Source organism: Schistocerca cancellata, chromosome 8 (assembly GCF_023864275.1).
Source record: "Schistocerca cancellata isolate TAMUIC-IGC-003103 chromosome 8, iqSchCanc2.1, whole genome shotgun sequence".
NCBI lineage: Eukaryota > Metazoa > Arthropoda > Insecta > Orthoptera > Acrididae > Schistocerca > Schistocerca cancellata.
In genome coordinates this window covers 435,034,979-435,050,479 of record NC_064633.1, presented here as the reverse complement: position 1 = coordinate 435,050,479, position 15,501 = coordinate 435,034,979, and the positions used below count along the sequence as shown (strand labels likewise).

General features: G+C 41.9%; 1 protein-coding gene across 1 annotated transcript in view; it reads right to left on the bottom strand.

The window, feature by feature from the left end:
- The window catches only part of LOC126095615 (mucin-5AC-like), a 161,988-nt gene that overhangs the window by 26,769 nt on the left and 119,718 nt on the right, over positions 1 to 15,501 (bottom strand). The window lies entirely within an intron of this gene.

Here is a 15,501-nt window from a genome sequence, read left to right as displayed (position 1 = left end):
GCTGAGGAGCCTTGTCGTGACGTGAAACGCAAAGTAAGTTCTACGATAATTCGGTGACGCGTCATGTAAAGCAGAACCAGCAGGTATCAAGAACGTTCCCTACGTCACAAGCAGGAAGCTTGAGGCCCGCATAAGGCAGAAGGCCGCATTATAATTGTCGTGTTTGGCAGAAGCCCGTATTTGATAGGTATTTTGCTACACACCATGAATATACGTTGTTTCTAAGCACAGAACACTGAAAGTAAGAACGAATCTCTGTTGATACGATCTTTTGTAACAAAAAGAAGGAAACATCGTACTAATGGTATAAGAACTTTCGTAATTAGCTATTACCGAATTATTACTCGTGTCTCATTACAACAAGCCATTTTAATGCAACGGCACATTGAAGATCCGAAAAAAACTTGTCGTTCTCTCTAGGACTTGATTTAATTAAAGGTAACCCTCTCCAAACCGTTGTTAGACTTTCTTACGCAATTAACAGAAATGATTTCTGTAATACTTGATGTTATGTAAATATAACTGCGTTCTCCGTCAGGAGTGTGTTTGTGTTATTGGTGAACGTTTATAAGTTGTTGTCCTTGCTGACTGGACTGGTAGCTTTCCTTTCTGTCTTATTACATGTCCATGAATACGGGAGTTTATATTTATGTATACTACAGACAGAAAAACATAACTTGCACATGTACAAGGAAGGAAATGTGCTTGTTAATGGAGCTAATGTAGGAATGTCACATTTCTATCCGTTTTCGTAAATTAACTGTATCGTTTGCGAGTCAAATTAAGTGGACAACTGCCTTCGGAGAGAGGTGACAGCGTAAAATCACGTTAATGAGATCTTCCCGTGTGGCGATGGCTCTGTTTCTCATGACTCTGGATACCACTCTCAGTAAACTTTGAAAAGACCCACCATAGGAATTTCAGAACCCGTAAGAGTTTTCCTTCCGGCATGTACATAGCATATGGAGACATGCAGGTTGACAATGTTAAATTTCTGGGATTACAAATCGATAATAAATTCAGTTTGTAAGGGCATACAACAGAATTACTGAAGCTGCTAAACAAATCTGTATTTGCAATGAGAATGATGTCAGATTTAGGACATATAAAAAACTTGCATACTTTACATCCTTTCATTGTATTGCGTCATAAAGGATCAAATTATGGGGCAACCCATCAAACCGAGCAAACGTTTTTAAGGTGAGAAAGCGTTTAATAAGACTCATTTGTGGTGTAAATTAAAGAACATCATTTTGAAATCTATTCGTGGACTTTTTATTCCAACCACTGCTTGTCAATGAAACTGGTTGCAAGTAATATAACACTGTTTTCAAACAATAGCTCAATACATAGTAACTATTGTATTGAAATGTTTTCTGTTTTTCACGTTATACTTTCAGACATGTTGCACACCCAAGAGAATCAACTCACTTTTCTGTCTATGGAACGAAAACTGAATATACTCTAACGTAATCAAATCACTTCCGCGTGCACGTCAGAATTAGCTTCCTTGCCCGAATTCTGATGGCTTTAGTTATAAATGCCCTGAGTGTGTCTCTGGCCCACTGGTGGAAACTTGTTTCATTTATAGGTGTTTCCTGCTTTTTAGAATTGTGTTTAATGCTGCTTGTGTGTGTGTGTGTGTGTGTGTGTGTGTGTGTGTGTGTGTGTGTGTGTGCGTGTGCGTGTGCGTATGTGTTTTACAGGACAGACGTTATTTAATACATTGTTTATTGAAAAAAAGAGTGACCCTCAGAGGGGGCCTTACGATATCCTTTAGTTGGTCTTGTTGCTCTCATCAGATGATTTTTGATAACATGACTTCCTCATACATATTTGGAAAAGATATCTGCCTATTAGCTGTTCACTATACTAGTGACCGGTGTAATAGTTTTATTGTTATTTACCTTTTTACCTTTTTTGCCTTGCACACTTAACTAACTCAGTCTCTACTTGTTACTGGGTATAGCCTTTGTTTCCTTCCATGTAACCCCTTGACATTTAAGTATAGACTTACATTTTGTGTTCTACGTTTCATATTTATGATACTGTCCATGTGCCGTACATATTTATAATTCGTTACCCACATGATTTATAGTCTCACAAACTTCATTGCTTGTACCTGGTGTGTTTGTTCAACGATAGCGCCATAAGGTTCATTGTGCTTATCAGTCACATAGCCCGCTTGCCGCAAAGGTTGGTTTGGACACGACGTTTAAGTCCATTACAATAATTACTAATAGGCATCTTGTATTCTTAACCAAACTTCAGGTCAATCCTAAAGCAGCTTCACCCAGTGTAAAACTTGTTTGCATTGCCACTGCCACTGGCCTTTGATTATTCTATCCTGCACCTGTTTCAATTATTTTTAAAATTTTTATTTCTAAGATTTGTGTTTATTCATGTCTATTGATTCACTATTCATCATTGCTCCCAGAGTCAAATTGTGCCATAATTATAATAACCGCCTCATTGGTACCAGAGTGTGGTTGCATATTAGTAGCAGACTTCTGAAGCTGTGTAGTGGTAGGATATGTAACTTTTGTTGCATGCTGTGAGTTTTGGTTCCAGATTATGATCAAAATGTGAACAGTCATGGATCACAGAAGTGTTACAAGAAGTACATGCCACATGGATATAGGGGGAGGAAAGGGATGACGTCGGTACACAGCTTTGACAATGCTTGTGAGGTGTGCTGGGCTGTTGCCTTATCATTATGGCTAACACTATGAACGAGGTTGTGACAGCCGCCTTTCTGGCATGAGTTCCAACATTGGAAAGTAGCAGGCGAGTGTACCCATCCACACTCCAGTGTTTAGAGCGCAGATTCAGCTCAGACATCTAAGTTATCTACTGCCAGACCTCACAATTTAAAATAAAGGCCCTAATCAGGAGGTAGCAATTGAAGAACTTCATGCTAAAGTAATCCGTCTGGAACTCGAGACTAGCTTGCTCTCTTGGCCTACTGCATTCACCATTATTGATTCATGGGCAGGCCAATCAACACTGAATGATCGAGTCAACTGGGTAAGGCTATAAAGAGTTGTGGAAATTATTTAACAAATTACTCAAACTACCATGGTTTTATGGTGAAGGGGATATCGATCATACAAACTGACACTAATAAACAAGTGGAAGACTTGAGCTCAACAGCGCATTTGAAAGATCAAGCGACCATCGACCTTTACTGATTCAGTATTTTTATCAGTTTACCTATCCCCTGACTTGTGGGAGGCTAAGTAGAACATTTCCGGAAGTTCTTGGTGTGGCTGATCCATTAAATGCGCTCTGACGGAGGCTGTTAGAGTTGTCTAGTCTGATTCGCAATGACCTTACAAGTGAATAATTTTTTCAGGTTGGGGGACATGACGCAAGTGTGGTGTTGTATGTCGATGACGTCTACATTGCGATGACAGCTTTGAGGCATAACGTTAGTGAATCAGATGCTCATTCGAAGAGATGCGTCCACAGAACATGTCAGGGCTATTATTTTCTAGTTGGTCCTAAGCCTTTTGTGAATTTGATAGGTTGGTTTTTCAGGATTGGAAATGCCCTCTTCAATGATGAGAATCATGTTTTGGCACTATTTTCTCCTAGAACACAAAAGCAAAATCAGCGGCCCTATATGGGCTGCTCAATGGTCAACCAAAGATCAGGGCGCTTGCAGAGGCTGACTTACCATTCATGTCGGTAAACATGGATCATGAACCAATTTTTGAGCTGTTAGGTTCTGATAGAAATGTGTCACTGGCGAACTGGCCATAGTACATTAAACGTTCTTGTATTAGTTGAGTTACCTGACATTCATAAACTGGGTATAGTGTATCACACTCTGAATGGGAGGCAATTACCGATGGTTGGCAATGTGAGATTTAACTTGCCATTCGCGGGATGTCTAGGCTTACTGGATTCACCATTCTTTCTGGATTAAATACTGATGGGCTACTAGGGTGCGATTTCCTTGAGCACATCGGATGCATATTAAACTAAGATGGAGAAGGCATTATTTTCAAATTTATACTAGACGAAACGTATTTTTTGTGAAAACCCTTGAACAAGTATCAGGTGCGTTGGTCCGATGAGAGGTGTCACCGTTTGATATATACAATTTGAATAAACCTACAGGATGTGGCTCGCTGGAGGTGATGGAACTGTATCCAGAATTATTCACTGATAGACTACAAGACACTGACAAAATCCTGTATAAGATCTTGCTAACGGATCAGGACTGAATCAGCAGTCAGGTACCATATATCACCACCAAATATGTGGGAGTTAAGGGAAACTGTTGGTCAGCTTTTGGATGATGATATAAGTCGGCCATAGGTCTTGCCCTATGCATCACCAACGGTTTTCATTTCCCAAACGCATTGGAGAGGGGTACCAGACATTAATGAATTATAAGGTACTCAAACAGAAGGTGAGTCAGGAATTCGTACCACTGTGAAACACTCATAATTTTTTTTACTTGTTTTACCAGCGCACAGTATTTTACCATTCTTGACAGGAATAAGCCTTACCATTAGCCGCCTCCTGCGAAAGAATCTTAGCCACTTACACCTTTTCATATAGGTTGGAACATCTTTGAATATAATCGAGTCTGTTCAGGTTGGCTATCACAGCACCCGTGCAAGTTAAAATTGCGTCTACATAATGTGGTAGTTTGTACTAATATCTTCAGTGAGCACCTGGGTCTTATAGGCCATGTCTTTCTCAGTTTCCAGGCAGTTGGACTAACGGTGAAACCTGATAATGTCAACATGTGCCGAAAAGAGATCTCGTTCCTTGGTCACCTTGTGTCTTGTGAAGGTGTGGGGTTGGACCTTCATCAAACTAAGGATGTTCATCTGATCCCCAAGCCTAAGGATGATAATGATGTAGGACGATTCGTAGAGATGGTGAATTTTTTCCGCTAGTTCTTTCCCAACTTTGCGTAGGTGGCTGGCCCTCGTAACGAACTGTGGAGAAAGAGTGACCATTTTCAGTGGCATGATAATCCACAGCCATCTTTGGATGCATTTAAGGAGGCATAGGCAAGTGCGCCCATCCTAGCTGTACCAGATGTCGACAGAGCGTTTATCTTGAAGATCGATGTTTGCTAATCAGGTGTTTTGGCTGCCCTGCCCCAAGAGAAGGACGGAGAGAGGAGGACTATCAGTCACGTCTCCAGCCATTATCTGTATCTATGGAACCCAGAAACTTTCAGTTAGCATCTGTACGGCATCTAATACGTCCTGTGAATTTAAAGGACTTTGCTCTAAGAGCGCTATTTTTCACTTAATCATCACTTCTTTCCACCCACTATGCTTCTTTGAGATGTGTGAACCGCAGTACTAAGTCATCGTTGATCATTTAGCACGGGAAGTTGCAGACAGTGCGGGATTAATGAACTGGGCAGCTTAATTTGTTTTCAACGGTGCTGTGGTGAATCTCTTCTGAACGCTCTCTACAAAGTTTTGTACGCATTCTATTTTAAGTCGCCACTTTCCAGTCTGTGGTCGATCAATGACCTCCTTCATGAAGACAACGATCCTAAGGTCATCAACAAGCTCTGGGAATATGCAAGAAATATCATCAGGCCTGCACTCCAGCGGAAGTAGCGTCGTAACTGCCGTCTGCTTCACGTCTGCTGTGCAGCGAGCTACCTAAATTTTAGTATTAACTGTATTTTTCTTACTTGTCACTTCTTCTTCTGTGTGTTTTTGCTTTTAGGAAGCTTTAATTGTCAAGTGCTAGTAATATTGTTCCATAGATTTCGTGTTTGTTTTCAATACAGTCCAGAGACAGGTAGTGCTATTTTCATTGTTTTCTACAAGAAGTGGCTAGCAACCACAGTTTAGTCAACAATCAGCCGCCTTTAGTGAATTAGCATAGTTACAAGTTGATTAACTCTCTACAGTAAATTGATTTCTTAGGATGGATAGGATGTGTGACTGCTGTGTACGGACGCAGGAGGAGCTGGCCACTGTTCGCGAACAGCTGAACGTGTTGATGGTCGCGGTCAGCCGTCTTCCGGCTGCTGCCTCGGAGTGTAGCGGCAGTGGGGAGTCTGGTGCGTCGCATAGTAGACCCCAGGTGTTACATGCTTCCCCACTGTCCCTGCTGTCGAGACATCTTCGTGGGTACCGGGCGCGGTTGGGCCAACCTCTCCCCAAGGGGAGTGGCGGGTTAAGCGGCGTTCGCGGCGCACGAGCCGGAGGGTCAATGTGGAGGCTGGCCGTGTGGTATCGCCCGCTCTGCCTGTGAGTGGACATGTGGCCGCTCCTTCAGCAAGATCCGAGCAGGCACACGAGGAGAGGGGTTTATTAATTATTGGGAGCTCCAACGTTAGGCGGGTGATGGAGCCCCTTAGGGAAATAGCGGTAAGGTCGGGGAAGAAGGCCAGTGTTCACTCTGTCTGCTTGCCGGGGGTCTCATCCGAGATGAGGAGGAGGCCCTGTCGGTGGCGATAGAGAGCACAGGGTGCACCCGACTGCAAATTGTTGCTCATGTCGGCACCTATGACTCCTGCCGTCTGGGTTCAGAGGTCATCCTCAGTTCGTATGGGCGGTTGGTGGAACTGGTGAAGGCGGAAAGCCTCGCTCGCGGGGTGGAATCAGAGCTAACTATTTGTACTATCGTTCCCAGAACCGATCGCGGTTCTCTGGTTTTTAGCCGCGTGGAAGGCTTAAACCAGAGGCTCAGACGATTCTTCGAGGATCTGGGGTGCAAATTTCTCGACCTCCGCTATCGGGTGGAGAAATGTAGGGTCCCCCTGAATAGGTCAGGCGTGCACTACACACCAGAAGCGGCTACAAGGCTAGCGGAGTACGTGTGGAGTGCACTTGTGGGTTTTTTAGGTTAGAGAATTCCCTCCCTAGGCCCGACTAGACGCCTCCTGAGACGCGGCAAGGTAGGAGTAGGCAAAATGCAACAGGGAATAACAATATTCATGCGCTAATAGTAAACTACAGGGGCGTCTATAGAAAGGTCCCAGAACTGCTCTCATTAATAAAAGGTCTCAACGCCCATATAGTACCAGGGACAGAAACTTGGATGAAACCAGACGTAAACAGTAATGAAATCCTAAACTCAGATTGGAATGTATACCGCAGAGACAGGCTGGACAGTGAAGGGGGAGGCGTGTTTATAGCGATAAGAAGTGCAATAGTATCGAAGGGAATTGACGGGGATACGAAACGTGAAATAATTTGGGTGAAGGTCACGGTTAAAGCAAGCTCAGACATGGTAATTGGATGTCTCTGTAGGCCCCCTGGCTCAGCAGCCGTTGTCGCTGAGCACCTGAAGGATAATTTGGAAAATATTTCGAGTAGATTTCCCCACCATGTTATAGTTGTGGGTGGCCATTTTAATTTGCCGGATATAGACTGGGAGACTCAAACTTTCATAACGGGTGGCAGGGACAAAGAATCCAGTGAAATTTTTAAAGTGCTTTATCTGAAAACTACCTTGAGCAGTTAAACAGAGAACCGACTCGTGGCGATAACATATTAGACCTTCTGGTGACAAAAAGACCCGAACTACTTGACACAGTTAACGCAGAACAGGGAATCAGCGGTCATAAAGCGATTACTGCATCGATGATTTCAGCCGTAAATAGAAATGTTAAAAAGGGTGGGAAGATTTTTTTGCTTAGCAAAAGTGACAAAAAGCAGATTACAGAGTACCTGACGGCTCAACACAAAAGTTTTGTCTCAAGTACAGATAATGTTGAGGATCAGTGGACAAAGTACAAAACCATCGTACAATATGCGTTAGATGAGTATGTGCCAAGCAAGATCGTAAGAGATGGAACAGAGCCACCGTGGTACAACAACCGAGCTAGAAAAGTGGTGCGGAAGCAAAGGGAACTTCACAGCAAACATAAACATAGCCAAAGCCTTGCAGACAAACAAAAATTACGCGAAGCGAAATGTAGTGTGAGGAGGGCTATGCGAGAGGTGTTCAATGAATTCGAAAGTAAAGTTCTATGTACTGACTTGGCAGAAAATCCTAAGAAATTCTGGTCTTATGTCAAAGCGGTAGGTGGATCAAAACAAAATGTCCAGACACTCTGTGACAAAAATGGTACTGAAACGGATGATGTCAGACTAAAGGCCGAAATACAAAATGTCTCTTTCCAAAGCTGTTTCACAGAGGAAGATCGCACTGTAGTTCCTTCTCTAGATTGTCGCACAGATGACAAAATGGTAGATATCGAAATATACGACAGAGGGATAGAGAAACAATTAAAATCGCTCAAAAGAGGAAAGGCCGCTGGACCTGATTGGGTACCAAGATCGATTTTACACAGAGTACGCGAAGGAACTTGCCCCCCCCCCCCCCCCTTCTTCCAGCGGTGTACTGTAGGTCTCTAGAAGAGCGTAGCGTTCGAAAAGATTGGGAAAGGGCACAGGTCATCCCCGTTTTCCAGAAGGGACTTCGAACAGATGTGCAGAACTATAGACCTATATCTCTAACGTCGATCAGTTGTAGAATTTTGGAACACGTATTATGTTCGAGGATAATGACCTTTCTGGAGACTAGAAATCTACTCTGTAGTAATCAGCATGGGTTTCGAAAAAGACGGTCGTGTGAAACTCAGCTCGCGCTATTCGTCCACGAGACTCAGAGGGCCATAGACACGGATTCACAGGTAGATGCCGTGTTTCTTGACTTCCGCAAGGCGTTTGATACAGTTCCACACAGTCGTTTAATGAGCAAAGTAAGAGCCTATGGACTATCAGACCAATTGTGTGATTGGATTGAAGAGTTCCTAGATAACAGAACGCAGCATGTCATTCTCAATGGAGAGAAGTCTTCCGAAGTAAGAGTGATTTCAGGTGTGCCGCAGCGGAGTGTCATAGGACCGTTGCTATTCACAATATACATAAATGACCTTGTGGATGACATCGAAAGTTCACTAAGGCTTTTTGCAGATGATTCTGTGGTGTATCGAGAGGTTGTAACAATGGAAAATTGTACCGAAATGTATGAGGATCTGCAGCGGATTGACGCATGAAGCAGGGAATGGCAATTCAATCTCAATGTAGACAAATGTAATGTGCTGCGAATACATAGAAAGATAGATCCCTTATCATTTAGCTACAAAATAGCAGGTCAGCAACTGGAAGCAGTTAATCTGGGAGTACGCATTAGGAGTGATTTAAAATGGAATGATCATATAAAGTTGATCGTCGATAAAGCAGATGCCAGACTGAGATTCATTGGAAGAATCCTTAGGAAGTGTAATCCGAAAACAAAGGAAGTAAGTTACAGTACGCTTGTTCGCCCACTGCTTGAATACTGCTTAGCAGTGTGGTATCCGTATCAGACACGCTTGATACAAGAGATAGAGAAGATCCAACGGAGAGCAGCGCGCTTCGTTACAGGATCTTTTAGTAGTCGCGAAAGCGTTACGGAGATGATAGATAAACTCCAGTGGAAGACTCTGCAGGAGAGACGCTCAGTAGCTCAGTACGGCTTGTGTTAAAGTTTCGAGAACATACCGTCACCGAGGAGTCAAGCAGTATATTGCTCCCTCCTACGTATATCTCGCGAAGAGACCATGAGGATAAAATCAGAGAGATTAGAGCCCACACAGAAGTATACCGAGAATCCTTCTTTCCACGAACAATACGAGACTGGAATAGAAGGGAGAACCGATAGAGGTACTCAGGGTACCATCCGCCACACACCGTCAGGTGGCTTGCGGAGTATGGATGTAGATGTTGATGTAGATGGTTGCCTGGTAAAACAAGGGTAGGCGTCCGACCTCGCTATGTTGCGGGGAACTGAGTCTACATGATGAAGTGTTGTACGAAAAGTTCATCTGGGGAACCTTTTCAATCGGTACCTCACCGATCTACCTAACTTTCAACATACTTCAGTCGCAACACGTCACAAATCATTCGATTCTTTTCTTTTCGGGCTTCCCCACAGCTCATGTTTCACCATCGTACTGTGTTTCAGACATAGGTTCCTAGATATTTCTTCCTCGAAATACGTCTTATGTTTTATACCAACAGACTTCCCTTGTCCCCGAATGCCCTTTTTGCCAGAGCTACACTGCTTTCTATGCCGTCCTTGCTCTCTCCGTCATGGGTTATTTTGCTCCCTACGGATCACAATTCCTTAACATCGTCTACTTCGTGATGACCAGTCCTGATGTTAAGTATCTCGCTGTTCTCATATCTGCTACTTCTCATTATTTCCAGTCTTCCTCAATCTACTCTCAATCCATATTCTGCAGCCATTTGACTCCATTCCATTCAATATTTTCTGTACTTTTTCTTCACTTTCACTAAGAACAGCAATGTCGTTGATGAATTGTATCGTTGACATGTTTTACCTAGAACTTTATCACGACCTTGAACCTTTCTTTTATTTCCGTAATTGCTTCTTCAGTGTATATATTGAACAGTAGCGCTGATAAACTGCATCCATGACCTCCGCACTTTGTAAAGCGAACCTCGTATTCCAGTCTTGTTATTTCGCCATGGCTGTCGTACATATTGTATATTACCACTGCCCTCCACCCTTTATAATGCGAACTTCGTCTTCCAGTCTTGTTCTTCCGCCATGGCTGTCGTACATATTGCATATTACCACTGCCCTCCACCCTTTTTAATGCGAACTTCGTCTTCCAGTCTTGTTCTTCCGCCATGGCTGTCGTACATATTGCATATTACCACTGCCCTCCACCCTTTTTAATGCGAACTTCGTCTTCCAGTCTTGTTCTTCCGCCATGGCTGTCGTACATATTGCATATTACCACTGCCCTCCACCCTTTTTAATGCGAACTTCGTCTTCCAGTCTTGTTCTTCCGCCATGGCTGTCGTACATATTGCATATTACCACTGCCCTCCACCCTTTTTAATGCGAACTTCGTCTTCCAGTCTTGTTCTTCCGCCATGGCTGTCGTACATATTGCATATTACCACTGCCCTCCACCCTTTTTAATGCGAACTTCGTCTTCCAGTCTTGTTCTTCCGCCATGGCTGTCGTACATATTGCATATTACCACTGCCCTCCACCCTTTTTAATGCGAACTTCGTCTTCCAGTCTTGTTCTTCCGCCATGGCTGTCGTACATATTGTATGTTACCTTTCTTCCCTATAGCTTACTCAAATTTTTCTTAGAATTTAGAAAGTGTTGTAACATGTGATCTTGTCGAACGCTTTTTACAAGTCACCGGATTATATGAATGTGTCTTGATCATTCTTCAGCCTTTTTGTCATTATCGATCGCAACGTTAGAATTGCCTCTCTCGTGCCTTCACTTTCCTAAAGCCAAACAGATCGCCGTCTAACAAACCCTCAATTTTCTTTTGCATTCTTCTGTATATTATTCTTGTCAGCAACTTGGATACATGAGGCGTTAAGGTGCCGTAATCCTCGCTCTTGTCGGCTCCTGCAATCTTCGGATTTGTGTCACAATGTTAGTTTGAAAGTCATATGATATACCGCAAGACTCATACATTCTAAGAACGAACTTGAACAGTCATTTTCTTGCTACGTTCCCCTTGCACTTTAGAAATTCTGACAGAATGTTATCCATCCCTTCTGCCTTATCCGCTCTTCAATCTCCTAAAGCTCTATTAAATTTTGATTCCAGTATTGTGTCCGCTATCTTTTCCACATTGACCCCAGTTTCTGGTTTTATTACGTCATAAGACACAGTTTCCCGCTCACAGAGATTTTCAGTGCACCCTTTCCACCTGTCCGCTCACCTCGCTGTATGTAACAGTGGCAATCCCTCTGCACTCTTAATGTTAACACAATTGATTTTAACCTCACTGTAGCTTGTTTTGACTTGTCTATAATCTGACGCAGGCCTTCAGTCAATTTTCGATGGCCTCACATTTTTCCTGTAGCTACTTCGCCTTATCAGCCATGAACTTCCCGGCTCTTTGTTTCATTCCTAAGTGAATTGTATTTCTGTGCCCCTGAATTCCACCTAACATTTTCCTACTTACTTCTTTCATCGATCTACTGAAGTCTTTCTTCTGTTACCCATGATTTCTTCACAGTTACCTTTTTCGTTCCTCTGATTTTCTTTATAACTTCTGTCATTTCCATCTTAGAGATGTCTATTCCTCCTCAACTGAACTGCGTACTAACTATTCATAATCACAGTATCTATAGCCTCAGAGAACTTCAAGTATATCTCTTCATTCCCTAGTATCCTACGCCTCTGTGCAATGATTCTTCTTCATTAGTCAAACTTCAGCTTACTCTTCATCACTACTAAATTGTGATCTGAGTCTGTATCTTTTCCTGGGTACGCCTTCGCCTAATATGTGACTGCAGAATCCCTGCCTGACCAAGATTTAATTTACATGATACTTTTCCTATCCTCCAGACTTTTTTAAGTATTCCTCCTCTTCATATGATTCTTGAGAGAGTATTCCAGAGGCTTAAGTTTATTGCAGAACTCAGTTAGCCTTTCTGCTCCCTCATTCCTAGTACCAGACCCACATTCTTCTGTTGTAACACCTTCTTCTACTCCCTCCTCTACAATCGCATTCGAATCCTCCATGGGTACTAGATTTTAATCTAATTCAAAATGGTTCAAATGGCTATGAGCACTATGGAATAACGTCTGAGGTCCCCAAGACCTTAGAACTACTTAAACCTAACTAACCTAAGGACGTCACACACATCCATGCCCAAGGCAGGATTTGAACCTGCGTCCGTAGCGGTCGCGCGCTTCCATACTGTAGATTTTAATCTACCTTTATGTACTAGAACACCTGTAAAATAATATTCTCGTATAATTTCTCTAACTCTTCATCTTCGACTTGCCACGTCGGCATGCATATCTGAACCACCGCTATCGGTGTTGGTTTGCTGTCGATTCTGCTTACAGTAACAGTATCCTTGAACTGTTCACAGAAACTCACTCTCTAACCTACCTTCCTATTCATACCATTTTCTGCTGCTGTTGATATTACCTTACACTCATTTGATCAGAAATCCTTGACTTGCTTCCATTTCACTTCACTGATCCCTACCTTAACAAGACTGAGCCTCATGATTTCCGTTTACAAACTGTTTACAATCGCTACCACGTTAAGATTTCTGAGATTTCACGCCGCGACTCATAGAGCGTTATCCTTTCATTAGTTATTCAATCATTCTCTCATAATCGCCTTAAGGGGCTCCGTAAAGGCTCAAAATCATGAAAAGTTCAATTTTTACTTTTTTGCGTTTTCTGAATCTGCCTTTTAATAGATATATAATTTATTCAATTCCGAAAACTACAACTATTTTTAAATTTTTTTTTGAAATGTGTTCTACATGGGCGTGACCCACTGTGGCGCTGTTAAACTGCTGTCAAATGGTGTTATTATTAACGTCCGTGTTCATCAGGTACATTTTAGTGATGTGAGATAAAGTATGTGTTGTGGCCAACCTGTGATGGTTCAATATATATCGCTGGTGTGATTGTCGATTGTTTCATGTTTATTTACTCTGTCGTTATCTCGAAAATATTCGTAATTAATTCTGTTTCTTGAGTCTCTGTTTTGTTGAAGTATAATAATGAGTAAAAGTAAAGTTATTAGAAATCCTCTGAAGGCTTTTAAGAAAAGGAGAAATGTTGGAAAGCCAAAGGTATGTGTTATTAGTGTAAATAATAACATTCTAACATGGTACGAGCGATGCTTGCTTTAGACAAGGAACGCCTTCGGGCTGCAGACAGGGCTGTAAAGAGTCTAGAAATACGAGCAAGAGTAAACAGGAGGAGGAACAAGAGGAAGCTGGAGGAGGAGTTTGCAGAGGATGAAGATAATCCATCCTATGGACCTGGAATGCACTAAAAAGTTAATCCAATCTTTGTCGCTCGATTCCCAAAACTTTTATATTCTCATACTAATTACATGTTTTCTAAGGATCTTCCAAACTTATTTGTTTCAAACTTTCAGTAAATGTTACATAGTACCTTCTGCATAATTTAACACAGCCTTTTTCCAAAAAACCGTATATTTTTGAATCTATAAATAAAAAATTGCAAAAAAATGTTGTGAATTTTCATTACAATTGAAAAAAAATCATCTTTAATAACCGAACTAAAATTTTGTAAAATCCCTGTGTTAAGTTGTAGCCCATATTCCAATAAATAATCTGTAAAAAGTTCAACTTCCTACCTCAAATATTTTGTGAGGAAAGATGTAATTTATAAGCATTATTTTAACATTGCAAGTATAGGGCGTTCCGGAGCCCCTTAACCGAGACAGACCTTCCCAGAGATCAGTTTGGGGAACGAAAGTCCGCGCCACGTTGGAAGGCGGCCCAGATTTCAGCCGTTCTGTGCAAACCCCTCCTCTGGCCACTGGCAGCCGATAGTATTCATTCTCTTTCCGAGCGGCTAGCAGCTAGTTACAGCTAGATAGCGAGTAACTCCCTCCAGCATGCTGCACTTTTGCCGCACCTTGAGATAAGCGAATTATTCATTCAACTGTCATTTTTTAAAATTTTTTTCTTGTAGCAGTATAAGTGTGAATGTGTATCTGTAAATTTTTGAAGTGCGATTAAAAAATAAAAAAGAGCCGGGTGACGGCAATAAATGTGAAGTGCTTCACAAGTAGGAGATGGGGACTATTTACTTCATTTATGACTTTTTCAAATGCGAATTTGAAAGCAGGTCTTCTACTGTTGACATTTGAAGACACAAGAACTGACTCCAGAACCATGTGGTGTCGGCAAGAGAACTATAAAGAGAATTGTAAACGAAAGTATCAGAATTGTAGGAACAGTAGAAAAACTTAGTTTCGTGTCGCCTGGAAAGCATCGAAATCGGAAGGAACCCTTGAAACAAATGGATGGTTTTAACAACGATGTTTTAAAGAGCTCCAGGTGAATGATGCATGCCCAATATCACAAAAACGTGTTACAGTTATGCAGGAGAAAATTAGTTTCAATGGTAAGTGCTTTATCAATTTCAAGAATTTTGAAAGACCTTGGTTCCTGATATGGTAAGAAGGGAGTTTTTAGCTGAAAGAAGTGACATAGGAGCGGCTTGAACTACATCCCATATATAGATTCACAATACAAGAGAAGGAGGTAGTTCAACATTGTATTACCTTGATGAAACATGGGACAATTAAAATCATTCCAGGAAGATCTGTTGGAAATTGAGTGATGGTGCTAGCGATTTTAGGGTTGTCATAGAAAAAGGTTCTCGGATAGTTATTTTGCATGCTGTCTCTTCTTATGGTTTTGTTTCTGAAAGTAAACTTGCATTTGTATGTAAGAAAAACAGCAGTGACTACCATTCTGAAATGAATGCTGTCAGTTTCGTGACGTGATTCACAATTCTTGTCATACCTTGCTTCGAAGTCGGTCATTGCCAGTTATAATTCAACTGGTACAGAGAAAACACCAGAAAAGTTGATATTTTCCCCTGGCTTAAAGATAAAAAGATGAAACACAGTAAAACCAGACTCGTGGCGATCTCCTGCAGTTCGTTAATTTATACAAGTAACGTGACAGGACGTACAAACTTGTCTTTCTTGCACGT